Here is a 13,507-nt window from a genome sequence, read left to right as displayed (position 1 = left end):
TGCCAGTACCACACTGGCCCATCTGGACACTGAACCTTGTGGGACACAGGCCCAGAGACCTCAATGGTGGTGGAAGAAACTCACTTTTGCATAGACCAATTCCTGAGGTACAAACAAATGAAGAGAGGCTGCTGACAGAGTAGCATGCAAGGTTTATTCCTGTTTTTCTTGCAGGTCCTCAGTCTGGATGTAAAAGATCAAGACATATTTTGAGATATAACCCCATAAATAATTCAGCAGGACTGACTCTTGTCATTGAATAAGGAGTAACATGTTGAGCAATGAGAGATCTGGCAAGATGTGTTGCCCAACTACCTCCCACAATCCGCTTCAAAGCATCCTTTGTGATCTGTACCATCCGTTCAGCCTGGCTGTTCCCTCAGGGTTGACATGGAGCAATGGTGACAGCTCTAATCAAGTTCCTGTCCATACATTCCTGGAATTATCTGATGGAGGGAGCTTTGACTCTTGAAAGCTTATACCCCAGTATCTTGCTGGTCTCTAAGGTTCACCTGGACTCACATCTAGCCCCAGATAAAGTCATGCAAAGCCACTCTTCCTTTTGGCCTTAATTAGGATTGATTCAATATGCAATTTCATACATAATTGGAGATTCAGCCATAGACCACAATCCAGTAGTACCTCCAAGCTACAACCCTGTTCCTTCAGAGGGAGTGTATCCCCCTCCAGAACAGGCTGACTCTCGGTGCTCAAGCAGCTTTGTGGTTGACCAGCAGCACCTCAGCTTGTTTGAACTGAGCTTCTGTTTATTGTCCCTCATCCAGCCCATTACCATTTCCAGGCACCTGGTTCAGGACTTCCACAGGCTGAATTCCCCAAAGCACAGCCAGGTGCAAAATTAAAAAAAACACACACACACCAAAAAAACCTTCATTAAATCCATTTCAAATAGCACTGCAATCCTAAGAGGAGTCACACCCTTCTGAATCAATTGAAGTTTATGGTTGTGATTTCAGAATTACACTGCTAATAGATGTAAAGGAGTGTATGGTCAGAATAGAACTCTAAGGGGATCTGAGGTGGTGCCCAGGTTTATACTGGGAGAGGTGATCCATCAGATATGTGACCATTTTTAAGTGGCCACTTTATATGCTCTGCAAAGCTATGCAAAGTCATAAGAACATAAAGGCCATACTGGATCAGACCAAGGTCCATCAAGTCCAGCAGTCTGTTCACACAGTGGCCCAACTAGGTGCCTCTATTAGGCCCACAAACAAGACGACGGCAGCTGCATTATCCTACTTGTTCCAAAGCACCTAATATAACAGGCATGCTCCTCTGATCCTGGAGATAATAGGTATGCATCATGACTAGTAGCCATTTTTAGTAGTAGCCATGAATAGTCCTCGTCATGAACATGTCCATTCCCCTCTTAAAGCCTTCAAAGTTGGCAGCCATAACCACATCCTGGGGCAGAGTTCCAAGTCTTAACTTGCCTCACATTCCAAAAGAATTCAAGATGTAGAAAGTTGCGATCTCATTGCATGGCCATGATGGGATAGAGTATCGAACTAATTATTATTGATTGGAACAGGTAATTGAATTTACCTGTCAATTTGTTTGTATTTGTCTTATATATTTTATTTCTTATCCATAAATGAAATAAAAAATAGTGATATGAAGGCTGCAATCCTGTGTAAGTTTATGTGGGAGTAAGCTCTACTGAAATCTGCATGTATTTATTCCTTGTTGAAAAAACAGCTGAACATCTGCCCAAAAATGTGAGGCATGCTGAAGGTAGAGCCAAACATTTTTCTGAGCCGTACTTTAGAATCGCTGATTTTGTAGGGTTGTAAGTAAGATCAAAAGGTGTCCCTTAATGCGAAGGGGGAAAAATTAACGAGTTTATTAATGGTGGTTCTAAATACAACTAATTGTTCGTTCTTATCCCATTGTAATGTAATTATTTAAAAATGAGAAATTCTTTTACTCTTTTGGATGTTTATGAAGGCCATTCAAAACGGCATTTGCAAGATTAGCTCAAAAATCGTATGCCTATCCGTTACTGTGCATATTTTTTTAAAAATTATGATTGACAAAGTTAGGAATAAGATGAAAATAACATTTCATCTAGTGTTAAAAATGTGTTTATAGACTTAATATTTTAGTGAAGGTTGGAAAAGTAATATACATTTATAATTAGTGTATCAGGTAAAAATTAACAGCTGAGTCATAAGATATCCTGCACCATTATAAGCACACTGCTTATAATGGTGTATACTGCTATGCCACACAGCATTACAAAGCATCAGAGCATGAACTAACACTAAGCAAAGAAAAATCATGTTCACCTTTGGTTCAGCAATGGGAGACTGAAATCATTAAGTGTCCTCAGCTGATTGATTTATTTCAGGAATTTTATTATGCCTCTTCAGGGGAACCTGTCCAATGTGACTTATAAATTAACATAATAAAAACATCTAGGAGGTATATTATACTACTGTGCAGAGAGGGACTTTGTGGTTTCCACTTGGCTTTCAGCATTTGGATGTAAACTAATTTAAATATAATTTTAATATTGACTGCTAAGATAAAAAAATTAAAGAAGGAAATCTAATTAGACTAATTTTTTAAAATGCATAGGCTACAATCATGTTACCTAACCCCCACAAACACATGAATATGTGTTCAGACTACAGTAGGGAATTAGCTTGCTTATTTGTGTAGGGCACAGAAAACCAGGATCTTTAACATATAGAGGTGACTGAGAGTAGCAAGTTTTCAGTAGGAAAAGGTTGATAGAGACCTGATTTTAAAAGGAGAAGAAGAGTTGGTTTTTATATGCCGACTTTCTCTACCACTTAAGGGAGACTCAAACCGGCTTACAATCACCTTCCCTTCCTCTCCCCACAACAGGACACCCTGTGAGGTAGGTGAGGCTGAGAGAGTGTGACTCGCGCCCAAGGTCACCTAGCTGGCTTTGTGTGTAGGAGTGGGGAAACAAATTCAGTTCACCAGATTAGCCTCCGCTGCTCATGTGGAGGAGTGGGGAATCAAACCCGGTTCTCCAGATCAGAGTCCACCACTCCAAACCACCGTTCTTAACCACTACATATGGAGTTTAGTGAAGAATTGGTATAGTAGTTGGGTGGGGGAGATGTTTTCCTAAGCAAATACTAGAAAATATCAAATCAACGCACATATAAATAGAAGAAGAGTTTGTTTTTATATGCCGACTTTCTCTACCTTTTAAGGAGAATCAATCTGGTTTACAATCTCCTTCCCTTCCTCTCCCCACAATAGGCACCTTGTGAGGAAGGTTAGGCTGAGAGAGTCCTGAGAGAACTGTGACTAGCCCAAGGTCACCCAGCTGGCTTCATGTGTAGGAGTGGGAAACCAGCCAGGTTCACCAGATTAGAGTCCGCCACTCATGTGAAGGAGTGGGGAATCAAACCCAGTTCTCCAGATTGGAGTCCACCACTCTTAACCACTACACCAAGCTGGGTCTCTGTGTCCTTGTCCTAACAATACAGCAACAACAAATTGACCAGAGCTACTCTAATTTGGAGCAGGAGTTACCTTTAAGCTAAGGATGAAAATGTAGGGGAAATGAAGAAATAGGTCAGAGAAGCGGAAACTGTTGGGACAGAGGAGTCCAGTCTTCTAAATGTGAGGGCCTAAATAACAGAAAGGAGCAAAGTGCCAGCTCTCTGTGTGGTGCAAATGTTGTTTGGAAAGTAAACAGAGACAGATCAAACAGGGACCAAAGATATACCTGTCTTAGTCTGCAAAGAAATCAGATGAAAGAAGGAAGGATCCAGTGTGGGTTGTGAGCTTCTGTTGCAGTTCTGTTTGTAGCCAGGATCAGACTCAAATTACTGGTTCTAAAGTCAGGCTAGTTATACTGTTTTTGGCCCGTAGGATTAAATGGGTTGTTCTCAGGAAACAAAAGAGTTAGATAAAGAAATACTTGGGAGTTGGGCAACTTATCAGGAGAAAACTACAGAACGGATTAAATGGTCCTGGGGAATGACAGCAGGAAGTTTTTGATTGAATTATAATCCATAATTACAAAACAGCAGACATGAAAGTGGGACAAGTCGTATATTTGGCAGGAACTTCGGGGACAGTGGGAAGATTTGACTCAGAGTTTCCAGGCTGTCACAAGGCACTTGCCATCCGAGTTGTATTACTGGTCATTGATCGCATATCAAGTAAAAGGTAATATAGGGAGAAATGTCTTTGTCTTCTAACCTGGCATGGCTAGTTGCTTTTGCTGTGTTGGCACTCCTTGATTTCTCCCCAAAAGGCTTCTTGAAGGGTGAAGTCACTACAAGATCATTACTGTATTTGTTGCAGCAAGATCCAACTTGGAACATGAGACATGGCAATTGCTGTTCATACTCTGTGTATACCTCATGGTGTTACTCATGCAGTATATTCATACATACTCTTGCTTCTGATGGACTCTCAGTGTGACATTTTTCAGGGCCGAATTGGCCATATGAAGAGTATCATTAAAGTAAGCTTTTGATGGACAGACAGTACTTGGATCACCATGTAGGCAGATGATGGGATGGTGAGAGAGGTTATTTTATTTATTTATTTAAAATATTTATACCCCACCTTTCCACAATGCTCAAGGTAGGTTACAAAGGTATAAGCATACACAGCTAAAACACATAAATCAACATACACCAAGCTAAAACTACAACTCCAACAACATATATCACCACCAGCTGCTAATCAGAGATGTTCAGTAGCTACTTCTACCAAAGGTCCATTGAAATAATTCTGCTTTGCACTTTTTACAGGCTATTCCAAAGAGTGGGAGCAGCTACTGAAAACAAATATGCACAGTCTGTGAATGAATAGACCTCCTGAATAAACAAACAGAGGGAGGCATCAAAAGACAGGTGCCTGATCACCTTAGCTGGTGCCTTGAATTATGCCAGGAAACAAAAAGATAGCCAGTGAAGCTGTTGAAGAAGAAGGGTAATTTGATCATACTGACATACATCAGTCAATAATCAAGTCCCATATATAACACTTTACAATAATCTATCCTTGAGGTTATATAGTGACATGAACCAGCATTTGTGTGTGTCGGGCCTTTATGTCTATTAAGATTCAGATCAAACTTTCTTCTTTTTGGTTCTCTGACCTAATGTCTGCTTCGAGATGCCATATACATCTTAATACTCCACTTTATTAATCTGGAAACTACTACCAACTGGTTCTAACTTTGTAACATTTTCCACCAGGCCTTCTCTGGCTATAGCAGTATGAGAGTAAGAAAGTAGCTTTCTCCATCTCCAGGCCACCTATATTAGCTCTAGTTTTTCTGTTATGTGGATTAGTGTATACCAACAGTTTAATACAGTGTGTATGGGGCTAGCCTGATCTTGTCTGATCTCAGAACCTAAGCAGGATCGGCCCTGGTAAGTATTTGGATGGGCAACCTCCAAGGAATATCAGGGTTGTGATGCGGAGGCAGGCAATGGCAAACCACCTCTGTCACACTCAACCCCAGGCTAGGGGCAAAAAACAAAAGCAGAGCACAGCACACTCTCCCGCAGAGGCGAGCGGGCACACACCCTCTGCAGAATGGGCGAAGCCCCCCCTCAAACCAGTACAGCTTGGCTCAACTCCAAACAGGAAAAAAACCAAGGAGGAGGAGGCACGGCCCAGGTGCTGAGCGGAGAGAGACTCGCTAGCCACCGCACAGACTCAACTTTAAACTTTAAAACTTTAAAAGCAGAACACACACTCCCGCAGAGGCGAGCGGGCACACCTCCCCCGGCAGAACGGGCGAAAGCCCCCTTTGGCTTCCCCCCCACCCACAGAAACTGCTCCCCTCCCACACACACACAAACTCTGCTTCCCCCCACACACACACAGGAGAAAAGATATAGAGAAAAAACCCCAAAATCAAACTGTGTGGATGTCTTCCAGCAGTAGCACGGAGGAGAAGTAAATCCAATCCTATTCCTGTAAGCACCAGCAGGTCGACCCAGTCAGGAATCGGATCTCTCAGCAGCACCGCCACCAAATTGGAAGGCAATGAATACAGTCGGGATGGGAGGGGAGGGACGGGAGTTTTTAGACTCTTCTCCTGGCCATTTCAAAAGTGAGAATCCCTGCTCTGATTGGCCAGGAGAAGACCCAGCTTGGCCACCATTGGCCGCGGGAGAATGCTGCTTACTAACTGACGGTTATGCTGCTGATTCTGAGCTCCGGAATTTGCCAAATTTATTCGGCGCCCCCCCAAACTCGCTGAATTTGGCTCGTCATTTTCCCGCCTTTTTTAGAATACGGTTCCATCCGAACTGAAAATCGCTGAATCGGGGGAAATTCGGCTGTTTTTTGGTTCGGGGCAGAACCGAATCGACAGCCCTAGATGTAACCCTCTTTAGGACTACACTATGACCCCCCCCTTTGAACTTCACTATATAACACAGATGCATCTTGATTATTTCACTGGAACACCTTGAACAGTAAATGTTGATATGTATTTGTCAAAACCTCCAGAACCAGTGCTTAGAGCCAGTGGTCATTAAGTGGAAGAGGGCTATTAACAAGCAGAATTCATACAAGATAGAGATGTCATTTGGAAATACAGAGGTTCTCAAGGGGACTCAGCTGCCTAAACTGGATGAAGTCAAGTTGACTGTCTGACCATTTGAACAGCCTGGGATGCTCTTACACCTCATCTTACTTTTTGAGAGACAGGTTAGCACTTTGCTTTCTCTCACTTAAATCTTGAAAGCTCTCTGTGTGGTGTAGTGGTTAAGAGCAGCTGACTGTAATCTGGAGAACCAGACTAGATTCCCCATTTCCTCCATATTTAGCCTTCTGGGTGACCTTGGGCTATCCACAGTTCTCTCATAACTCTCTCAGCTTCACCTATGTCACAAGATGCCTGTTGGAGTCAGGGGAGTGATAGTAGGCCACTTTTGGTAGAGAAAAGTGGGGTATAAAAACCAGCTCTTCTTCTCAGCCTTGTTGGCCTAGTCAAAGGGATCCCCAGTTTGGAATCTAAATAGGGCTGCCCTTGAACGTAATTTCAGCTTGTGCAAAATTTATGTTTACTTCATTTGTTCCTTGCCTTTCTCTCCAATGGGGAGCATACATAATTCTCCTGTCCTCCATTTTACCCTTGCAACAACAACCTTGTAAAGTAGGTTATTCTGAGAGTGTATGACTGGCTCAAGGTCACCCAGGGGACTTCCATAGGAGAGCAGGATTAGAACCTGGGTCTGCCAGATTCTAGATGGACACTTTAACCTCTTAATGAGGGGAGGGTATTATTCACACGTAGCCAAAGGGCTATCTGCTGGTTTTCAGATACAAATCAAGGGTACTAGTTCAGCTCAACAGTTTTCTTATCAGTTCCCTTTTGGGGAAGTTTATTTGAGTTCTGTAAGGGCTGTGGCTTTGTCTGTTGCCATAGGGCACTTTCTTTGGCAAGAGTCAGGAAATCATGTAAAGCTACCCTGCTCAACAAGCCTTTGAGAGTTAATCCATTAATGACTGAATTTCATTAACGACTGGATTTCTGAGAGCTTTGGTTTATAGAGTCTTTGTATTTTTGTGTATCTTTGTGTTTTAGGGAACTAAGATTGTTATTTTATTGTGATTTAATTATTTTGTGAAATGCTATGCAGATTTTTGTAAGCTGTTAAAGAAAGATGAGAATAAACTTTAAATAAATAAAATGAAAATATTTCCATATAACAAGTTTGTTACTCAGAACCTTTCCCTGTGATCAGGGAAAGCTTTCTGTGGTAATCCCGCCAGTCAGCTCGGAAGCCCATCCCCATGTGACAGATTGGTTGCAGGATTGGGGGAATTTGTGTCGTGGGGTGAAGCCACGCTGTTGTTTGCCCTCATTTCTAATCATAGAATCAAAGAATTGGAAGGGGCCACCAGGGTCAGCTAGTCCAACCCCCTGCACAATGCAGAAAATTCACAACTACCTCCCCCACACACACCCAGTGACCCATACTTCATGCCCAGAAGATGGCCAAGGTGCCCCCCCCTCATGATCTGCCTAAGGTAACAGAATCAGCATTGCTGACAGATGGCCATCTAGCCTCTGCTTAAAAACCTCCAAGGAAGGAGCACTTACCACCTCCCGAGGAAGCCTGTTCCACTGAGGAACCGCTCTAACTATTAGAAAATTCTTCCTAATGTCTAGACGGAAACTCTTCTGATTTAATTTCAACCCGTTGGTTCTGGTCCAAACCAGAATGACCAGACATGCAAGCAGCGGGAGAACAGAACATCTAAGTTTTTTTTTAAAGTAAATAAAAAATTAAATTCCCAAAGCAGTATGGCATTGTGTCTGTGTTAAGGAGTGGGAGAGTTAGTATAATCTTGCTACTTTTCACCATATTATAAAGATAAGACTGTAGGAGTGTTCCTGGTCTGGAGCTGCATGGGAATGCCGGGAGATAAAATAGCATGGGGATAGTGGTGGGAGTTGTGTTACTTGTTTCTAATTACACCATAGGAAGTGTCCAATAGGTGTCTGTAACATTTGTGTAATTTATAGTACAATCCAAAGCAGAATTACCCTTTTAAAAATCCATTGGAGCAAAGGCAATAGAAGGGTGTAACTCTGCTTAGGACTGTGCTGCTAGCTTTGTAGGTGAACTACAAAGGTGTGGCTGCCTTGTTAATTTTTGTTTGTACATTTTTACTTTGAAATGGTTTACCTAAAGAAATCAGGATTTTCTGGCTCTTAATCAAATCAAGAATAATTTGTACTCCTATAACCAATTGTGATGTTTCATTTAAACTTAAAAAAATGTTCAGGCTAGATTTGTTTCATTCTTGATGTAGATGAAGTTCAAAATACTGCAGCCAAAATCTAAAATTTTAAATACTTGTTCATCCTAATAATAGAGAAGTGGCAGACAAGGTTGATGCAGCTTTATTAGTTGTGTGAAAGAGAATTTCACTTATGCAGCTTCTCACTCAGGGATGAGAAATCTGAGGTTACTGGGATTCCCTCTTCAAAAGGAGTAAAAGTCCGTCTTTTTTTGCATCTGACCACCCTAAACAACCCATCACAATAAACAGGCTTGCTGAATTCATAAGTAAAATATTTTGAATTAATCACAGAATGAACAAATTCTGGATTGAAAAAAACACCATTTATTATTCAAATTGTTTTAATTGTTCTTTTGAGCTCTTATCACAAAGAAGAGTGATGTCTGAAACTTGCCTGGAGAAGGCAGCTGATATATTATGGACTGAAATTACCTGGACTATCCTTGCAGGTGCTGGCTTGCAAAACTTTAAACCAATAAGATATGCAGCCAAGCAGGTTTCTAATTGTGTTTCATGACAGGATCATGGAACGAAAGAAAAGGGAAAGTGGGGGGCAGGAACAGTTGAAGTGCTGTGGCACCTGAAGGAAGGGAGATCAAAGTACCGTCCTGGGAATGAAAGGGCACCTGCACTGCTCCGCCAGAGCAATTGATACTGAGGAGAACCAACCCTAAGCATGAATCAGTGATTTAGCAAATTACTGCCAGGTAGTTAATGGAGCTAAGGCAAGAAGGTTCATTCAATTTATCTACTATATTCTATTGCACATGAATGACACTCACTCACTGAACAAATAGGCACTTTGTAGAATCTTGTGTGGAAAAAGGTCTAAACTTGGTCTGTATACTTACAAATGCAAGGTAGGATTAGGTCATGTCAGTCAAAAACTGCTTTCATCAACAGCTGGGTCCCCTTCTTTCGCCTAGCTGGGACCAAACTGGCTTCTGACTCCCCAGCAACTGTCTCCTACAGTGACAATTTGCTTTGGCCATGTCAACCAACTATAACTTATCTAAGAGTTGGTACTTGAGTTAGTTCGTTTTCCTGTTTCCTTCCTATCTCTTTTTCCTTCTATGCCATGGGTATTCTATGATGGCAATTATTTTGAGTTGCAAGCTGCCTCCTGTGTAGTGGCAGAAAGGTGGTGTGATTAAAAAAAGCGACGTTTTGATGCCACCCTTTAGGGATAACAGGGTGAAAATATATTTGAGGAAGGGAGTTAGAGAAAATAATCTGGAAAAGTTCTGTTCTAATTGGCTGAAGTAGGCGGGGCTTAGGTAGGATTGGCTATTTCGTAGCTTCTCTGTGATAGGCTGAATTGGTGAGCTACATAGACGTCTGATTGGTAGGACTTTTAAAAAAACTCTAGAGGTCTTTATTAGAGGCAGGGTTTTTTTAAGTTGTGAGACACCCACCCCCAAAAGCCTGTGGAAACACGTAGCTAAAGAAAGTGCTTCTGGTTTAGATGCAGAAGTATCATAGGTGCATTTATTAAAATATCCATACAGGATTTCTGTGCGCATGAGACAAAAATCCTAGGGATAGTGGCTATTGCAAGGAATGTATTTTTCTCCCTTGCTTCGTTTGTTTTATAAGCTGAAATCCGTAAAGCTATTCAAATAACAAAGTAGTGCTCTGAATCAGTCCTAATGCATAAGGACTCAACACTAACTAATTAACAAGAAGTGAAACAAATTCCAAATTATAGTCAAGTGTACATAGGGGTAAATGAAGTATAAAGCCTTAAGTAGTGAGTGGCATTTTCCATTGGCAGACAGCTTGTCACAGGTGGCATCTTTGTGCACCACCAGCATCCTTTTTGATTTGCGAGGGGTCATAGGGCACATCTCCCGGAACTCAAAACTCAGGTTACTTAATCTTCGAGTACTTATAAGTTGCTCCCAGCCCCCAGTCGCTGGGCCAGCCCCAGTATTAGCTGTTTACATTAGGTTATTCTTGCCTAGTTCTCAGGTTGTAGAATGTTCTGTAAGCCTCTTCACAAAGTTGAAAGATGGGGTATAAATGACTCAAATAAATAAACCAAAATAGTGGAAAATGCACTGATCTTGTGAGGGTATGTAATCCAAACCACGCTGGAGAAAGCAAGGTGGTGAGGGCTCCATGGTTTATCAGATCAGAGGCACTGGACTAGTGAGAAGGTACTTTAAATCCTTTCCCTTCCTATTAGCTTGTGGCTGTGCCTGTGTAGCCACACGCTGCCCCTCATTTTACCCTGTAGAATTAACACATCAGCGAGTTTAGGCATTAACGCTTGAATACATTGTATCTCATGGGATGAGCATATATTGAGCCCTTAGATTGTAACATAGTCTCACGCCATCAGGAACACAGTATTCCTTTCTGTGTTGGCATGTATGTTGTAGAGACAGGCTAATGAAAATAAAGAACAGTGCAAGAAAAAACTTTTATGACCCCGACGTGATTCGAACACGCAGCCTTCTGATCTGGAGTCAGACGCGCTACCGTTGCGCCACGAGGTCCTGGTTGATTTCAGGGAGGTAGAGGTATAAAACTACCTGAGCCCAACAACTATTCCCTGCACTGTACCGGAAAGTGAAAAAAGTGCGGGAAAATAGAACGAACATTTAAATCCATAACTGCTGTTGAGCCCCTATCCAAACCTCTGGTCATTCAACCACATCCGGGAAAAGCCCTGAATTCAAAGGACGGCGGCGGGACTTTCAAGCTCTCTACTCTTGAAGAACTGAGACAGAGACCACCATTTCTTCGTTGGTGTGCTATGCGGGTGCTTTCTGTCCCCTAGCTCTGGTAGAAACAGCCACCCCGATAAAAGCCCCCCCCCCGCTCCAATGCATGCCTTTGGACCCTTGTAATAACCTGCTCCGGAGCTCCCCAGGACAGTTCCCGCTCTCAGCAATGGAAAAAAAAAAAAGTTCCTAAAGAGTAGACTGATTTCAGTTGGCTACCGGATGGTAATTCTCCAGATCGCTGCCTTTTATTTCTCTCCCTCTCCCCAGCCCCGCTCCAGAAGCGAGTTAGATGGAATCTTCCCTGAAGCTATTTTCTATTAGGTTACATCATTGACATGCCTTCTCTTTATAAGCCGTAAAGAAAGCCACTGCTTCAAGCAACTCCTCGTTAGTATAGTGGTAAGTATCCCCGCCTGTCACGCGGGAGACCGGGGTTCGATTCCCCGACGGGGAGAGCTGAATTTTTTTCCCCAAAAAATTGTTTCCTACAACCATACAATTGTATTAAACATGTATTTTTTAAAATGTTAAAAAGCAGACACAAGAAGCATTCTCACAAGCAAGAGCTTGAACTGCGACCTCCACTTGAAAGGCAGGGATACAAATCAGGATTTTTGCAAACATCCCTATGCAGGAATTCTCAAAACCTAGTGGCTGTGTGAACTGTGAAGCATTAAAGTATTCCCCCCCCCCACTTTCTCTCTCTCCTAGGAAGTAGAAGGTTTCCAAGCATCTTTACAAATTTACCTTGACTTTGTCTTTCTAGAAACGCAAAGAACTGAAGGATAGAAACTAAAACCTGTCTTTAGGGAAGATTGAGGCAGCTAAGACTTATTCTTCAAGCAGCAGCATTATATCTGTCTATGAGATTTTTATTCCGCCCTTTCTCCAAGGAGCTCAGGATGGCATAAATGGTTGTCCCCCTGCTCCCTCTTGTGCTTCCAAAGACTGGGCTGAGGGTCCATCGCTTCACCACCTGTGAGCTTCATGGCTGAATGGAAATTTGAGTTCCAACCATTACACTGCATTGGCTCTTTCTGACTTTTCTGGTAACCACAAAGGCTTAAAAAAACATGCAAGCGCCTTTCCATTTAATTTTGATTTTTGCTGTGAATCTCCCCCCCCCCGCCCATCAACCAACGGATTGCAAATTTTGATGGTTCTGGAAAGTGCTGTCAAGACGCAGCCAACTTAGGGCGATCCCACAGGGTTTTCAAGGCCGGAGACATTCAGAGATGGTTTTGCCATTCTCTGCCTTTGCCTAGCAACCTAGGACTCCTTTGGCGATCTCCCATCCAAGTACTAACCAGGGCCGACCCTGCTTAATTTCCAAGCTCTGGCAAGATTGGGTTTGCCTGGGCCATCCAGGTCAGAGAAATACATATTTTACCACCTGTTTTTTTTAAATAATACTGAGCAAAAGATTTGTTATGTGAAGAAGTTTGTCTTAGGACCCTCAATCAAAACAAAGTATGACATGACCCGTAGCCGCCTGACCAAAACCTTACATTCAGCACTCTTTACCCACAGTAGATGCCTCTTTCTATATATAGTGATACTTCAACACTGTCCTTGTGCGCATGACAAATGTGAGCTGCTGTAGTTTTTAACAGCGTTATCCTAAACAGAGTTTTGCCCTTCCCAAACCTGTTTAGGATTTGCACTGTACGGCTACAAAATCCCAAGCACACCTATTAAGGAGTAACTCTCACTGAATTCAATGGAACTCACTTTAACCAGTTTTAAGATTACACATACCAGCAAGAGCTTTACATTCAAACACAGGCTTTTGCCCAATTCCCAGCCACATAGAGGGGTCAGAACTGACAAGGTGTGACACTTCTAGCGAAGAGCTCGGAAGGCTGATATATCAAGTTGTACAAGATTATTTTTCATCGCGGGAATTAGAGGAGCAAGTCAAGTCGGCTGGCAGTGAGAGGGGACATAAGGTCAGACACCTGCTGCTTGCATGCCTG

The 13,507-nt window shown here is 42.4% G+C and overlaps 2 non-coding genes across 2 annotated transcripts; one reads left to right on the top strand and one right to left on the bottom strand.

Annotated features, from left to right (window-relative positions):
* Nucleotides 1-11,228: 11,228 nt before the first annotated feature.
* TRNAW-CCA (transfer RNA tryptophan (anticodon CCA)) lies at nt 11,229-11,300 on the bottom strand. The gene has a single exon. It is a non-coding gene; the product is annotated as a tRNA-Trp (tRNA).
* A 613-nt stretch (nt 11,301-11,913) lies between these two features.
* Nucleotides 11,914-11,985, top strand: TRNAD-GUC (transfer RNA aspartic acid (anticodon GUC)). Its single transcript has one exon. It is a non-coding gene; the product is annotated as a tRNA-Asp (tRNA).
* The last annotated feature ends 1,522 nt before the right edge of the window (nt 11,986-13,507 follow it).

This window comes from Euleptes europaea, chromosome 3 (assembly GCF_029931775.1).
Source record: "Euleptes europaea isolate rEulEur1 chromosome 3, rEulEur1.hap1, whole genome shotgun sequence".
Taxonomy (NCBI): Eukaryota; Metazoa; Chordata; class Lepidosauria; order Squamata; family Sphaerodactylidae; genus Euleptes; species Euleptes europaea.
This window is presented reverse-complemented; position numbering and strand designations above follow the sequence as displayed.